The sequence below is a fragment of the Diuraphis noxia genome, unplaced genomic scaffold, assembly GCF_037042655.1.
Source record: "Diuraphis noxia isolate RWA-SAM2 unplaced genomic scaffold, SU_Dnox_SAM2 contig0001, whole genome shotgun sequence".
In the NCBI taxonomy this organism is placed as follows: Eukaryota; Metazoa; Arthropoda; class Insecta; order Hemiptera; family Aphididae; genus Diuraphis; species Diuraphis noxia.
Genome location: NW_028301711.1, coordinates 50,817,324 through 50,829,677, shown reverse-complemented (window position 1 = coordinate 50,829,677; position 12,354 = coordinate 50,817,324). Strand labels below are relative to the sequence as shown.

Sequence of the window (12,354 nt, the reverse complement as noted above, 5' to 3'; positions counted from 1 at the left end):
ATCTTGTTGACAAGTTTAAAATCTACTTTTTGATGGGGAGCAAGTGAAAACCGTTAGGGTAGGGGACGATATGGCAACTACGCCGTCATCGATCGATACAGACAATTAATTTATTTATATCGAGCATACATTCACTATATATTATTATTATTTATTATATACTTTTACGAAGTTGCACTTTAATATTTTTGAATGTAACATTAACCTATATAGTATTATCAAACTTAAATTTAAAATTATTATCTATTTTCTCTCGTTGGTTTTTTACGATGTTAAAAATATATTTAAGCGAGTAATGAGTAATATAATGAAAAATATTACATTTAGAACATTGTAAAAAGCTAAAGAGATAAAAATAGTCATGATAATTGATTTACATTTTACAGCTTTTATCAGAGTCTCCCTCCCTCCCTCCCCCTAATTTCCAATGGCGTGTTAGGGAAAAAATGTGTAAATATAAATATACAGTACAGTACTACTGGTATAGTCATCTCTAAAGTAGCCACAGTATACCTATACCTATGAATAATTTTGTTTTTCATCTTTTTAATTGATGACGACACTATTACGTATTTAGCTATTATATAATATTAATAATATATATTATATCGTATTTCTAACGTCACTTACAGACGATCCGCCATCGGTGGCCGCGGCCATTTTGATGTTATACGTACTTACTCGCGAGTACTATGTATTATATATACATATATATTAGAAAAGTATATATATTATATATATAGTTCGTCCCTTATTCGGTCGTCCGGCCCACTGCACGTCACGCGATTTGCACCGCTGCGTCGACGTCACGGATCGTCTCCGATCGAGACCATTCGGCTCCCCACACCCAACAAAAAAAATTAACCTCACACCAATACTGCCGTAGTCATGGTGGACGATTTGGAAGTCCACTGCCGCACGCACATAGGTTATCCATCTACGCTTTTGTCTTCCGCTAAGACAGACCGCCATCGCCACCATGCAGATGGTAACGCGAAACCGGTGACGCAGTGCAACGCAATCACTATAGTACAGTGAGTACAACACTTGGTATACCTAGGTATATAGAACATGTATATAGCTAGGTATCTGCAGCACACACGATAGACGATTTTTGTCGTAACTCAACCCACCACTAAATCCACATCAGCACCACGAATACCTAGGTTAATATTATATAGATAAGTTATGTGCCTTTATACGGAAATCGATATCGCCAACCACGTATAATGTTTCGTCAGCGATGATGTCGGGAACTGCACGCTATATACAGACGCCGAACTATCGAAACAGTCACAATACGTCTAACATGATGTGTATAGGTATAACGTATATAAGTAAATTATAAAATTATGATAATGTATTATAACAACTCGTTGCGAGTTCCTATACCTATAGCTTTTTCAATAGATCGTATTATTATTATTATTATGTGCATACGACCAGAGAGTGTTATCGAAAAAAAAGTATACCGTATATTGCTCGCCAAGCAGTGCTCGTCTCATTGTTAAATAGGTATGTTATTACATATTATAGGTATATAAATAACTAGGTATACTTTGGAGTTTGGACATGCAGTTGCTGTGCTAGCCTGTGCTCGGTCGGATTTTCTGTTTAATCCCGCAATAATATCAAGACACAGAAATCGTGAACGCCTGTATTTTCGCATGATGTACAATAATATACGTGTATTTATACTATATACATTATACATATCAAGTATATACTAAGTCATATACTATATAATATACGACAGTAACAATATAAAATATATAAGAATAATCGTTGTACCTACCTATAACTATATATACCTATATTATACGCGCGATGTGCAATATAACCGATTTAATAATATCGTTTTAATTTATGACGATTTCACGCGACTTTATCATAAAAGTAATACGACAAAACGGGGTAAAAAGTAAAAACCGTGACAACTGCAGCCGAATGGACGTCGTGTATCTTGCTATATACGCGGAGAGATTTAAACGCGCGCACGCTGCAGACGGCGAGTGATATTACACACACACACACACACACACTCACACTCACACACATATACATATATTTATATGTATATACAACACTATTATGTACATCGCTGTGATAATATATTGCGACCTGTGTGTCTGCCGTGAGTCGTTGTATATAAATATTATCATACATACTACTACTACACACACACACACACAATATACATTCGTAAGTCGGATGGTTTATATATACATATTATTATGCACACATAATATAATATGTATACTTACGACATATATACACGAGTGTAAACGACTCGATAAGCCCGTGCGCGCGGATGTTATATATATTATTATAATATATTTATGTGCCCCTGTGATGTGTGTGAGTGTGTGCGGGGCACGCGCGGTTGCCGACGACGGCCGTGAATATGGTGGTGTCCGGCGGTGGCGAGATGACGCGGCGACGAGATCTCTTGAGCCGATAATGGGCCGTGGCCGACTGCGCAAGTATACATCTATACGATAATAATATATAAATATATATATATATATTATCACTACCAGCCATAATACACACACGAGCTCATGAGCACGAGAAAAACAAACGACCAAATAAAATACGCATATTATATGATTATGATTATTACTATTATTGTTGTTGTACAACGACGAAGACGACGAAAGAACGGTATAATATTTTATTATGTATATATAAATTTATTACAAATATATACAGGGTGATACCGATCATACTCATGCACTTTTATTTCTTCGACAATGCAATGAAGCATAATAATTAATAGTTATCCAAAATTTGAATTTTAGAATTTTAAAATAATAAAATATACCTACTTAAAGACCATACATTCTAAGATTTGTTTTCATTATTTAAGCGGGAATGTCTTGTAGAGACTGGAGATACTAACTTTTTTTCAAACATCCCCTCCCTCTTTATACTCCCTTATAACTATTTATATTTTTTTTGTAAAATATACCTATTTGTGTGGCTATGATAAATTGAAAATATTAGCAAATTTTTCATCAATTTATAAAACTGCTTTATAATTTATAAAAATTGGTCCAAGTATAACAAATATTAGATCCAATATTACAAGTATCAGTATTTTATAATTTTATAAAATCATTTTTACTTAATACACATTTTAGTAATCAAATTTTGAATGAGGTACCTAATAGATACAACAAAATATTCAAAAACATTATTTATTAAATTTTTCACAGAAAAAAAAACTTGGTTCTTATATAAAAAAAAAACAGAAGTTTTTATCACCGCAAAACACAAAAAATATCGAGGATTTCAAAATATGGACTTCAAAGTCTTAAAAACCATAATTTGAATAAACCCATTATCAAATTAAAAACTAAAGGTTATCATGCTTCGAGAATCACTCTGTATTATAGTTATATATACGGTTTATACCTACTTTGTGTGTGACACTAGAAAAGTCCGACGCGCTAGACAAACGTTTTCTGGGTGTCATCGTTTGAAGACCTAACGAACGAGGCCGCACACAGCCACACTGTCACATGTGTATAAAGTATTTAACTCGCGTATAATATATTAATATATTTAATTTGTTTGTATTTCACGTTTACATAATAAAAAGCATTATTTTAATGCATGAACGACACGATATGTACATTATGATACCTACCTACTATAATATTATTGTAATAATATATTACGTAACTGACGTCGTAAATACTGAGATGTGTCGCGCACTTGCGCGTGACGTCGATGGCGGCACCGCGTTTTAATGAATGCAACGGTGCGGACGATGAAACACTAAAAATCCGTACACTTGATGTCGAATTGCAGGGTGGTAAGAAGACTGCGGATAGGGTACCATATACCGTATTAATTTTTGTTTTTAAGCACTTCACCTGTACGGCTGTACATGTGCATATCATTTCGTACCAGGAATATTTTTCTAACCGTTTTTTTAAATCATAGCTATAATATTTTGCATCACGAATTATTTTATAGTTAAACAAATATTGCCTTGGTGAATTTTATGAATGTTCTGATTTATATACCTATTTTTATCCTTGCACATTAAAATTGACAATAATAAATTACAGCAAAAATACCAATTATATGCAATTTAAAACAAGTAATAACAACCTATGCGGCTACGTTTCAAAATATATGATTATGTATCAATACATAATAATTTAAAAATAAAGCATTGTTTATATAATAATTAACTGAAACGTTATACTAGTATAGGTACCTACATAAACAAAATGTTCAATATAAAAGATGCACTTTTAAATATTATGTCGTGTGATCCTTCTAATTTAAATTATTGGGAGCTGTTTTTATAGTACTACTAGTATTAACATTGAATATATTAATAAATTTAATATATTCTATAGGAATATTTACCATATCTGCAGATACATGTATACCTAATCAAAATCATTAGCTATAAACCAATGTGTAACAAATTAAATTTTTTGGAATTTCTGGGTTTGTATAATAGTGTTAATTTATTAATTTATATCTTCCCATAAGTATTAAGTGCCTAATTCTATAGATGTAATTAGACAGGAATTTAAAGATAATTAGATTAGATTTAATTTTCTCCGACTTCCCTCACTTTGTATGTGTTCATTAAGGCTTATTATCTTTTTTTTAAGCTGTAAATATTATTATTTAAAATTAAAAAGTGCTTTTTTCTAAACAACCAAACTAAAATGCAAACAGATGAATTTTATTTTTATTTTATCTACTGTACACATGTTAAATGTAATTAAACAAATATAACGAGTTATACATGAATCATGAGCTAATAAAAATCAATATTAGCCAACTTTGACAGCCATCATCAGGCAGCAATCTATTATAGTGAATTAAGTCATATAAATAGCGTACAATAAAATGTTTAAATTACTGATACTCCATCCTTACAGTGTTATAGTACTTGCCTAAATATATATATATATTTTAAATGTTTTATTATTTATTGTGTTTAACTAGGTATTATACTCTATTAAAGTTAAGAAACGTAGTTAATGGCAACCAGCTTTCGTCGGGCCTCGGTCATCAGGCAACACCCGTTTGTAATCTCCACCCATAGTAAATTATCTTTAAACTTGACGTATAATATTGCCACGCCCCTCACTACGTTTTTAATTTCAACAAAGTTTAATAGGTACCACAGAGATGATAACATTATAGACCAGTGTTATGGAATTATGGAATAGATACTTAAGAGTTGAAACTTGTATAGACTATATATAAGTAAACATATAACCTTTAAATTATGCGATTTACAGACAAAGGCCACTCTTATTGGCCATTAAGAGCAAGATAATATTATTTTTAATTTAAACAATACATTCATTACTAAACTGTTATAAATTATTTCAGAAATTACATAACATTCATAAATTATTTCAGAATTTTAAGTATTTATAGTATTTCCGCTAAAATTAACTAGACATATTTGAGATTTTGTAGACCACAATACGTAAGACAAGGTTTTACTATTTGCTTATATTTTTGTATGATTTTATCAACAATTATACTTTGAATTCATAAAAATAATGTTCTTGAATAATTCATAATATAAAACGTAAGAAAACAAAGAGAAACTTTAAGCTATTTGTAATGAAAAATGTGTTAATTTTTAGTCTCAAAAGATGTCTCAATTATGAAGTATATGCATTTAAATCATATAGATTGAGACAGCTAAACGTTGACATTTTCATGTACTATATGTTTTTTGTATACGTATAACTGTACAAAATAGTATTCTATTCAATGGTTTTGATAAAATGAACTTTTATTTTGATCGCGCTACCTTTATAGAACCAAAAAAGTTTTTTTGAAATAAGTGCACAAGACACGACAATATCTGCAGGTATGTAAGAATTATAATAGTTAATCGGTGATAGACGGCTGGCATGAGCTTTGTTAGTTTGAGGGTGATTGAAATCCGACATTGTAGCATAAGTATTAGTACATGTGACGTTAAGCCGTAATAGCTATTATCATGAATCGGTGGATAAGTACCAGAATGAATCCGACGCCCCGTTATTCGTGCATCAAACAAATTCCTAGTGGAAAAAGCGCGTCATATTGCAACTATATATAACTCAAAACCAAACTTATTCGATAAACAATGAATACAATGCCTAAATTCTTGATTGCTCGATCTCCACGAGAAATTATTAAGACTCGAGATCCGTCGATAAATTTTTTCGATTCGTATGCCTTTAAGACAACATTAACTTAAAACCACGGGTCGAAATTATGCAAATCGTATATGATGTTCTGCTGTGTGTAAAAAAAACAACCATCATGCGTCCCTAAGTTATAATATCTCAACAAAAGTACGTCATCGTCGGATGGCTGTGTATAGGGTGTGTGTGTGTGTGTGTGAGGGGGGGTTCGCGTATAGATTTCGTTTTTGAATCGTATTGTTTCGCCTCGCCGCCCCGAAATAACGTTTAACCATATCGTACATAATACACATCGGGTTGTACACGCGTGTTACATACTTGTATATCGCCGATGCGCATATTTTCTCTCAAACGTTATTCCGGTCCATCACTATAAAATGCATCCATCAGACTCGACCGAATTCTTCACGATTTATTGCACACACGACTAAGCTTTAGACCTACCTATATTATTTCGTATGTTTCATAATTTTATAATATAAAATATTATTCGCTCTGGTCCGCCCACAGCGACGTTTCGTCGTTTTCCTACATAATAACTTGTATTATGTTAGATAATATAAAATTATGCGTAATAATCACGCACATCAATAGTTAGGTATTATATAATAAATACATATAAGCCCATGTTTGTAAATTATAATGAAATTGCAATTATATTATACTCGAGATATATACATATTGGCCATTTTTGAGTCCTATAACACCCTATAACACGGATGGAGCCACCTGGAAATTTCCGGCTTACCGGTAAGCCTATCCAGCCATGGATATATATATTAGTATTAAGAATACGTACCACCAGCTAGATCTGAATAATTGTAGTTGAAAATTGTAGTAAGATCGGAAGTTCCCACCGCCGTCTCCGCCGCCGCCGCAGACGATGTAATGTTATTATTTTTCGTCCGTAGCGTCGTAGCGGCACGATCAAACAATTTCCGCACTCCGTGGACGCGTATTAAACGGATCGCACGATCGCGATTTATTCTTTATATGATATTAAGTAGATCGGTGACACGAATGTTTCGTCGACTTAACTGCAATGTCTCACAGAAGTAATCGTAAGCGGAAAAATAAAAAATAATATAATAATCGCGTAGGTAGTAGGTACCGCAGTTGTACCTTTTGCGCGTAGGGCGGTCGCGACGAGCAAAATTCGCGCGCGAACGCGAGTGTGTCCTCGCGGGTTGCGGAGCGGTTTACGGCGACGTCTCGAGAGCTACTACCGCGGTCGCAGTTGTCAGCAACGCACGGCCGGTAACCTGCGGGTGGGGGGTCGGTGGAGGTACGGCTGGAGCGGCAGGGCAGCCGTGATAGTGGTAGCGGCGCGCGAAGTGCGCTTGCGCCCGAGCACTCCCCGCGACCCGCACACAAAAAGGGTTGCAGGTAACGTCAACGGCGGCGGTCCCCCCCAGCGACGATTTTCAAATATTGTACTATTACATAATACAATAATATTATTATATAAACACGGATATTGCACCCGAGACGAAACTAATATAGTGTGTGCTCGAATAAAAATATATATAACTTAGTGATAAGCATTACTAAAATCTAAATAATTATTACGACTGAGTCACGAATACGCCTGATTAGTCATAATTTACTTGATAGTCGATTATATTATAATCATTGTCATTGATTATTATCAATAATCAATAATATTACCTACTTTATGATGGTTCTCGCAGTGTGCATTAATTCTTAGCATTTTACGCCACACAGTCTCTTAAAGTTATAATGTAGACAAATGGAAAAAGAGCTCACATTGTTTTTTCACGTCTTTCCTATATATATATATATATATATATATATATATATATATATATATATAAGTACCTACGAAAGTGTTAATCAGTTTTAAAAACACAAATCAAATAAACATACTCATAAGAAATAAGACACGATCTATATTTGTTTTTTATTATTTGTAGTTGCTTTGACATGAATCTTTTAAAAGAAATAAAAATCGTGATCTTATCACGTACATCAATATAATCGTGAATAGGTATGCTTTATTTGCTTTGTAGTCATATGAATATACTAAATATGAACAATTATATTTCAGAACTACTCATTTGAGAAACAATGCTATTAAGGTACCTATACAATTGATCTATAAACATGGCATATATATAATATATATGCACAAATAGATCAATTTGGGGGAGGGTTGGATTCCCATTTGATATTGACAAAAACAAAAAAATCATGGAAGCTATTATAAGCTATAATATTTCCCTCCCCCATGTACACCATATTCATTGACATTAAAACAAAACAATAATCTGAGAAGTATCTCTGTTGTATAATGGGTGTCTAATTTACTTGGTACATCTTCTGTTTGTCATTTCGGTTCTTGTAATATTCTATTATATATTATTTTAAATACGAATTCAATGATATCATTTTAAACGAAAAACGATTATCAGTAGAAATAAAATTTTAACTTCAAACGCATAATATTAAAAATTTTAATTTAATTTTTAATTTTTAAAGTTATTAGTATAATCACTATAATCACAACTTATGAGAAATTTTGTATGCTTGTTTTATATTATTTTCAAATTATTTGGTTATTTGAGCGATTATAAAAGTATTTTTGACGTTAAAAAAGAAAAAAAATATTAAAAATTGTTACCAACCTCAAGGTAAAGATACGTACTATAAATATTTTATTCATTGTGTAATGATAATAATTTAGGCAATGATGGAATGTCACAAGTTTCTGCATTATATGTTTTTGGAAAAATAACAAAAACCTATGAGCATTAACCGTTATTGCATTATAAATAAAAGTACCTCTATGCGTTTGAGGAAATCTGCAATCACAAATTGTGTGAGGAGTTACGCTAATCCTTTTTTTTTTTTTTTCCAGTAGTAAAAACTTATATGAATAATCTTACATCAAACGTTTAGGTGTTGAAAACGATTTAAGGTGGTCGTTTCACGTTCGTATCCATAGCAGTCGCATACCTACAACATAATACATAAGACATTATTAAAGCATAATCCATCACCGTCCTCCGTCGTCGTCTTAACTCTTAATAACAATATTATTTTTACTATTTAAATACGTCTTCCGGTGCTGCTGCGGCGCTGCGCTACCTTATTTCAATCGATCTCTTATTTAGCGCCGTATACATAATGGTATACAATAATTAACTAATAACTTCCCCTCCAGTCGCCACGGAGACGGTGAACAGATTTGGTATACCACGGTATACGATATACCTCAAATAATATAATGATTATTGTAAACGCGACGATTTTATTATAACGAACGGTTTTCGTTATAATTTATATTATCAGACAATTCGCGGTGCGCGTGGGTTGCCGACGGAGCGCGTGTGTTTGTATGTGCGTAGGTGCAGCGTGTTCGCGGTGGCTGGTCGACACTGGACCAAAACACCACGTGTGCGTCGGCAGCGTTTGTCTGGTCGATAATATTATAATATACAAATGTGTGTGTCTGGATGTATACACCGTGCACGTGTGTGACATATTATTATTATTATGATATTGTAATCGCCGGACAGCGGCCAGAACAGCAATCGCCGATGCAGCAAAAGTGCACGCGTGTATATGTATAAGTGATAAGAAAAATATCGTTTTATCTTTTTTTTTTTTTAAGTATCAGTGTGTAACACCGATAAATCGATTGGCAAACAAACGCGTTTTCTCAACAACAAAAAAGTCACGCAATTTGAGCTCTTCATCTTTTTCTTATACCGCCTGCTGTAATCCCATTAAACGGCAATACCGCGGCAAAAAATAAAAAAAATTCGTTATGATATTATCTGTACACACGTTTTGCCGCCGAAAGAATCGTGTGAAATTGCCCACAAATATAGGTATTATAGGCGATATAATAATGATATGTATCTATATATGGCTATATAGAAAACAATGACGACGATTATTATTAGGTAATATTCATTTTACAATTTAGATGTCGTTAGATCTAAATATTATGATATTAATCACTGCAAATTTTGGTCGTACGAACTAAATGCATGTGAATCACATTATGACGCTCAACGCCGTTTGGGATGGAAATGGTCTGAAAATGCCTTTCGTCGCTTAACGCGAATGGGTTTAACAATAGTTGATTCTATAATATCTAAGTATAATCTTTCGATGATTTGATGTACCTTATCTAACCCGTAAATATTGTCGCTGTTCCGAATCTTAGTTCCGTCTAAATTTGTATTGTAAATTATAATATTTAAATTTTCCTACCGTAATTTGAAGTTTGAATTGAATTTTTCATATTATTATATGTTAACTTAGAAAATAACAGCGCATAATATACAGCACGTCGCGCCCACTTCCCAGCACAGTAATTCGATTCCCGTTTCCGTGTGAGCCATCACCATCTTAATTGAATAACGACGACGACATGTGTACACCTAATGTAAGTATTCACGACGCGGCGGCACGCGCGCGCGCGACAAGGTCGTCTCATCAGTCATCCACTGCGTTCCATTGAAACTCGGCGTCTGCGAATCGTCGCGGTCGCCAGACAGTACGACACGTGCAGTCTGCGATTGCTTCGTCCTCGTCTTATCGGGATGCCAGTTCACACGCGTGTCATCCGAACAGATAATATATGTAAATCTGGTCAATACTATGCTATATATATATATATATATATATATATATAATATATGTAATATGTATACCGAGTGGTACTGAAAATGAGGTAACTCCTGGCATCTAATTATTTGGTATACAATAATTATACATATTACGCGATGTGTGTATAAAATAAAAACGACACCAGTCTCACCAACATTTGCCCACATTCTAAGGATTTACACCTAACACGAATCCCTTAATAGTGAACTTATTAATATTGGCACTCATTATGAAACTACAGGTTCAATATACTTTAGGTTATGTAGCTAGATACTTATAATTTTAATTATTTAGTTACATTATTAAAATATTTAGATACATGTCACCTCGTCTTATATAATATAGGTATAAGTAATATATGTTACATATTATACTATAGTCGATCGTTCACAACATTACCAGTAATAAACTAATAAATTAAACAAATTTTTTGGATTTATCCAATCTTAAATTTCATTAAATGTAAACTCCACAAATTGTTAACACAGTTATGTGGTTTTTACCAAACATAAAATGTATTATAAAATTATATCCAATCATAAATATTGTATTTTTTGTGACCGATTTAAACCAACTACCTATACCAACAAAAAAAATCATTGTCGGCTAATCAATCTCTGTACGAACTCTTCTTTAAACTGCGAATTTTGGAACATCCTTTAGTAAAGAGTGCCTTGCATGGTAAAAAGAACATTTCCTAAAAAGTAAAAACTCAAATGAATCGATTCGCTATAGTTTTTTGATTAGTTATTCACGACTTCATCATTTATACATATACCTAATAATAGTAGAGGTGGCTCTAAGTTTTAAACATTGAACTGAACTATATTAGGTGATCAGTTCGAGTCCCAAAGTCAAACTTAGTCTTATTAAATTGATTATTTTGGTTTAACATAAAGCTAAAAAGAGTTAAAGTTAAAAAGCTCAATTAGGTTTTACACGAAATGTTTGATTCGAGTTTGCATCATTAGTCATTATTACCTGAAATTATAAATGAAAATGTAACAGAATATTTTGTATTTTCGGACGTTTTGTCCTACTTTTTCAAAACAGACTTATCGTTCGGGATTCATTAATATTATACTCAAGTGAGTTTTATATTGTTCCTTAAGTGGAGTAAATACTCGTGCATTCAAACTGCACAGACCCTCGATGGTACAAACACAAATAATAGATGAAAAAAAAATATAAATATTGTCTCAACCCTCAAGACATATTATTGGTGTACATATACTGTGCGCCTTTTCTCTGTAGCCCAATCGCTTGGTTTTCTTTCGGTTGGATTGTGCTCGTATACTAGCTAACACTGCGCGTTTTAACCTATTATAAACGTCATTATATTTTCGTCTGTAGCGCCGCCGCCCTCTCGCTTGCTGAAAGCATTTTGAGATTTACTTTGGTTGTTTGGAAAAAAATAAATCTTTGAATTTCACCGAAAATCAATTCCAGACGCTGGACATCGCCAGATATAGTCTTAGATAGATATAGTTTTAGGTACCTATATGAGCAATAATTATTTGTTATT

General features: G+C 33.1%; 1 protein-coding gene across 1 annotated transcript in view; it reads right to left on the bottom strand.

Moving 5' to 3' along the window:
• eya (eya transcriptional coactivator and phosphatase 2) overlaps nt 1–7,397 on the bottom strand; it is a 36,517-nt gene extending 29,120 nt beyond the window's left edge. Inside the window, exon 1 of the mRNA XM_089216056.1 lies at nt 6,988–7,397. The gene's annotated coding sequence lies outside the window, so the exon portion shown is untranslated. The remainder of the gene's footprint in view (nt 1–6,987) is intronic.
• Between the last annotated feature and the right edge of the window lie 4,957 nt (nt 7,398–12,354).